The following is a 6,210-nucleotide window of genomic DNA, read 5'->3' as shown; positions in this document are numbered from 1 at the left end:
GGTGGGCGGAGTTAATGCACACGCACGGTGATAATGGATACCTTCATGAGTGATGTGAGTTATTATTGATTATTGTTTTAATAATATTATGAATGAACTGTGTTGTTGTTATATCTAAAATTTTTGCTCAGACTCGGCTCAGAGAGCACAGAGGTGATAGCAAATAAGTAAAGCTAATGTCAGCAGCCATGGCACTGGACGAGCAATCGTTATTATAATCCAAATGGGCAAACAGTCTAAATTATTATGCAAGTTGACTCGAGATACAAAAAATGCAAAACTGCAAAGTCGCATTTGTCATCCGTCACCGTGACGGCAAGTGGACTTTTGAAACTGGAATAATGAGTGGATTACGCATTTCAGTTGGCAAGAGAGGAATAACACGGAGAGAACTTTCTTGACGAGGAGGATTGTGTGCATCACAGTCAGGTACAAGGGAGAAGGCTTCTTACATTAGGTAAGACAAAAAGTTTAATTTTCGCAACTTGTTTATCGACTTGTTAATAGCAATTTGCTGTGGAATATGTGCCGATCGGGTCCAGTCGGGTCTGTGTCTTCCCGGCCGGGTTCGGGTCCATCTTTCAAATAATTGACGGTCCGCGTCGGTTCCGGGTAGTACATTTTTGACATTTCTCGGTTCTGCACGGGCCCGGGTCCAACTTTCAAAATAATAGACGGGTCCGGGTCGGTTCAGTGTAGCACATTTACGGGTCTCTTCGGGTTCGGGTACGAATTTTTGGACCCGTGTAGACCTCTAAATAGGACCCCTTTAATTATTTGTAGCGGTGAAGAAATAGGAAACAAACGAGGCAGATGGTTCATGCCACATGAGAATATGAGAGAATGCAAGTTTGAAGATAAATTTTATTAAAGACACACATGCATCAACAAGTAAAAGAATGTGTTAAATCTATACGACAAAAATGCAAAGAGAAAGAAAGATGAGAATTGGTGGAGCAAGGGATTAGTCCTGGATGAAAACAAGTTTTGCCACAAGCGGAAAGTGTTTATATATTTTTGTTTCTATACAAAATAATAATAATGATGTAATGGACTGTGTGATAATTTGCATTATGACTAGTTGCATGTTTCTGTTATATTACCCTTAAATACATTATGCACCTGGAGAAGGGCATGGGTGTTTGGCATGATGGAAGTCAAAAGAAGGTGAAGAAGACCTGTACTCAAAGTGAAACAAAGAGCAGCTGGAAAATTGTTTCCCACTGTTGAGAAGTCTGTGTGTTGAGAAAGCACTACACAGTGATGACTGGCCAGCTTTTAAAGACTAAATCAGCATGGCTTTATTCATTATCAGGTCAATCACAGTCGTTTCTTTGTGATTATGATTAGCACCTGTTGCTCATTATGTTTTCCTCGTATATCTCGTCGGTTCTTGTTTAAGCATTGTGTGGTTTCTGTTACTCCCCCAGTAATCTACTAACAGTAGGCCTACTAATCTACTTAAGTACTAGGCCTACTACTAATAGCTCTTTTTTATGTCTTCATGGTAGCAAACTCGCAACTGGCTTGAATATGATGCTGCATTCTGATGGACACTTGAATGCAACTGATGTGAGAACGTATATAGTTATTCGCTTCATAGCTGTGTTAAATGAAACAACAGAATGTCTTCTCACAATATCTACAGCAGATACCAGCGATACTAACACACTGGCAAACAGTGTTAATTTCGTTGACGAATATTTTTTTTTAAAATAATTAATTTGCTAGAATTTGCTAAAAGAATTAATATCTATAGCGCATGAGCACAGAGAGATTTGCGAGTGCACAGGACACAGTTTGAGTCAGAGGAGAGACACGTTTTAAGTGCGCGCACTCTCTCCGGGCGAGAGCAGCGTGTATCTGAGCGCGCGCGTCCGGTTTTGTGCGAGAGCAAAGGAAATCCGCGCGCGAGCGGAGAGATTCGCGCTCGCGCATTATATTAATGTGCTTTCGCGCTACAATAATGCGCTCTCGACATTTGTCATTAAAATAACGCCATAAGGGACGATTTGGGAAGAGATTCATTCAGAACGAATCTGCTGCGTGGTTTCGGAGGTTAGATGCGTACATATGAACCGGCGGGACATAAGCTAACATACACTTGCTGCACGTCGCATAAAACATTCACAAATGTCAATATACATTGCATCCATTGCAGCTGTGCATTCGGTTTTAAAGGGATAGCAGCCTAATTTAGTTGCTATTGTCCGAGTCATTGATGTTAATCAAGCAACAACAGAAAGACATCAGAAAATCATGCACTGCTCTTACCTGAAAAACTTTAGTAGCCCTAAAGATTAATCTAAATTTATTTATTTAAATATATATGTCTGCTTGAAAGAATGAAGAATGTGGTAAACAAGTTGCTATAAAGAATGCATAATTAGCCTGTATTAACCATTGGCATTTCATTAAAAAGAAGACCATGTTCTTGTTCTTTATGAGAAGTGGTTTTATTTAATTTTAACATAAAGACATGTTGTGTGACACCGCAGTTAAATAGGTGTCTATCATGACAAAACCTTAATATCAAACCTAGTTTGGAAATTTTAGAGAAATGCTTAATAAATGCACTGTAACTTAAACCCATTTGATTTTAGCTGACTAAATTTACTGTAGATTTAGTCGACTAAAACTAGACTAAAACTAAAAACAATTCAGATGACTAAAATATGACTAAAACTAAATGGCATTTTAGTCAAAAGACTATGACTAAAACTAAATCAAAATTTGCTGTCAAAATTAACACACTGGCAAACAAAATTGAGTAACTGGCAAACGCTGGACTGAACACATCAAAAACCAGCTGCACCTGGTGGTTGTGAGCACTCTGTCAGCAGAGAAAGCATTTACTGATTTTTAGATGTCTGTTGTATCGTGTAAAGATTATTTCGGATCTCTTAAAGAAGTGTTTGAGGAAATGCAGATTGGAGGATTTTTATGACATTATTCACTAATTTATGGGAGAACGTCCAATTGCCAAGCCTTATGACAACGGCATGGATGTTGGCTTCCCTGAGGACTTGCCCGCGGCGGAGGAGACGGCCAACAGAACTATCCCTGATTATATATCAGGGTGCTGAAGAGAATACACAAAACATCTTTGATGAAGCTTCTTTGGCAACCTCAAGTGACACCACTTCAGGTCTGCATGATCACAGGAGCCACAAAAAAGAAAATATGTTTGTCCGAAGCTACTTACAAATGAGAATTTTTACAATCGTTTTTTTTAATTAGAGCCAACACTGTTAATAGTACATATTGCCAAGGTACAAGCTAGAGTACAAGTGAAATGGGGAAAAGTTTACTAATAACTAATATGCTAAAATAAATTCTGGCTGCTTAATTGATGTTTAATATCAGTAGGAGATTATCATAATGTATTTACAGTGAAAGTGTATCAATATCTCATATATATTGTTCGCCTTAAGGAAAAGTATTTTTTTCTCTCACTTGCACAAATTCTGCAAGTTTCTACAGTATCAATACCTTCTGTTTAAGAATCATTAAAAGCATTTGAATTACAACCAAACTGCTTCTTATATTGTAGTAAAAAATGTTCTTATCTTTAGGTGTGGACTCCAAGTATGCAGGATAATTGCAAGTTTTGCTCTATTATAATCCGCAATGCCTTTGTAGGACCTACATTGAGAATGACTTCCTGATATGAAAAAGCAATACATGTGTGGTCACATCTGAGCAGCAGTCATTTTTGGAAAAGATGCAGGAGGCTCGAAATGTTTGGATGGAACAACAACTGCAAAAAAAGAGAGGCTCCTCATGGAACTAGTAGAGGAACATTTAAGATCAAATGAGCAGGTTGTGGGACAACTGCTATCAGGTCTTAGTGGCATCTTACGCCAAACATGTAGCACAGCACCATACATGCAGACACATCCCATCCCAATGTTTCACTCCCATCCCCAAACACCACAATCATACTCTGTGAGCAATGCCCACTGTTCACAAAACACTCCATCTAACGCTGACACTGCTAGCATGTACTCCTTTATGAATCGGTGAAAATCTGGGTTCAGTGACAAGATAAGGAAACAGACATTCCTTTTGTAAAATGTTTTTCAAAACAGTTTTTTTTTTAATTCAAAATATTTTAAATATTTTGCTTAACCTGCAATTTTATTTACATTTGACATTTATACATATCACACAGACCTTTATTTGTTATGCACTTTAAGTTTGCTGCTCGTATCGAAAAACAGCAGATTGTAGAATGTAGATAACATAAAAAACAATTGTGATGCCTCTTGTTACTGCCATTTTTTTATGTTTACTAAAACAATATGAAAGTGTTTGTAAAGAAAGTACATGGCAGAATTGAAAAACAAGTTATAATAAATGGTTTGTTCACTCTAAAATGTATTTTATTTGCTTTAATAAGTACATTAAGTCCAGAGCATGTTTTAAGTAACAATGGCAAATAAACAGTAATGTTCTCTTTTTAATGTCCAAATCTCAACAACAACGAAGGGGATTGAGACTCACAAGTGCTTCTGAATCAGACGAATCTTACCTTTCGTCTTCTCAAACTACATCTCGACAAACGCAATTTTGGCTGCCCTCTTACCCGTCTCCGGCGTGCGGCGCCAGGCCCCCCGTCCCCTCCTCCGGCATTTTCCCTGGTCTGGGGAGGCGTGGCGGGGGGTGTCCCCTGGATGTGCGCCGGGCCCTTCTCGCAGATCTCCTTAGCTACAGCCTGCTTCTGGACCACTGTCTCGGTGCCACCCTCCTCCCATCAAGCTATCTTAAAAGCAGGAGAAAAGCAGGAACCCCTCCCACTGCTGCTAAGGTACCCCAGACATCAGTACGTGAATGCAGACCTGCATCTCGGTGGTATAACTACGAAGTGCAGGAAGGGCGTCAGACAAGGCAACCCGATATCCCTGATCCTCTTTATTCTGGCGATGGGAGAAGTGATTGAAGAGGCACTTCCAGACACCGGGATTAAATGTGGGGAGCAACGGATTGGAGTGATGGCATATTCGGATGACTTGATTTTGCTAACCGTTTCCCCCGAACAGCTACAGAGGAAACTTGATGGCCTCTACAGAGGAATACAGCAAGCGGGCATGTGTTTGAACATCAAGAAATCATCAACTCTAACCATCCTTAAAGATAGACGAAGGAAACATCTGGTGTGTGCACCTTATCTATACTGCCTGAGACACACCTACAAAAAAAAACTAACAAAAAAAACTATTTGGTGCAAAAAGATATGAAGTGAAAAGTTGTTGAAAATTTAAAGTTATTTTATTACTGCTGAACTTTAGCAACTGTATTAAAGTTCTTCAATCAAGAGCAGTGAGTTATTTTTCTCTTTGTGTTTTATTTTATTAACATTAAAGGAATAGTTAAAAAGTTATTTTGAAGAATGTGGGAAACTAAACAGTTGCTGGTCCCCAGTGACTTTCATATTTTTCCCCCTACTATTAAAGTCAGTGGGGACCAGCAACTGTTTGCTTACCCACATTCTTCAAAATATCTTCTGTGTTCAGCACAAGAATAAATAAAAATTAATACATGTTTGGTACAACATGACTGAGTAAATAATGAAATAATTAAAATTTTTGGGTGAACTATCCCTTTAATGACAAGAGGCAGCATGTACTGCCGCTTCAAGAGCTGCACGCATCTGTTTTTCTCTTAACTGTTTACTTTCACTTTAGACATAATTAACTGTGTTTATATGTAAACCTTATGTGTTTTTGACAGTTTTAGCACAATCAGACGATAACTAAGTAATCAGGTGCTGTTTGACCGGCCTTTTAGTGTGCGCACGCTTCAGGTGTACGCGCTCCGAATAAGCACATGTTAGAACAGCACACGAATGAAACGTTTAACTGGCAAGGATTTAAAGCACACGGAAATAATGTACTTTCGTGATTGCGAATAAGTCTCGTGTGTGTAACTCTACCGAATCAACATTTGATGTGAATGTGTCTCGCGAGTTGCAGTAGGAGCTGGAGCCGGGAGACATAATACAGCGCATTGCTTGAGGTAAATGTTGTGTTTTGTTAGTAAATGTTTCATTATATTACTAGTGTTGCCTCCTTTGTTCACTATTACACTACTGCATATATTGCATCTGACACTGGTGTCGCCTAGTTTTGTAGCGTGAGCCCACACTTTCGTTCGAAATTTCGCACGCAAACACACACCGCACATGCGCATGGATATCACACGCACGTC

Source organism: Sinocyclocheilus rhinocerous, unplaced genomic scaffold (genome assembly GCF_001515625.1).
Source record: "Sinocyclocheilus rhinocerous isolate Xijiao unplaced genomic scaffold, SAMN03320098_v1.1 scaffold5650, whole genome shotgun sequence".
NCBI classification, from domain to species: domain Eukaryota; kingdom Metazoa; phylum Chordata; class Actinopteri; order Cypriniformes; family Cyprinidae; genus Sinocyclocheilus; species Sinocyclocheilus rhinocerous.
The sequence above is the reverse complement of the archived record's forward strand: the minus strand, read 5'-3'. Positions refer to the sequence as shown.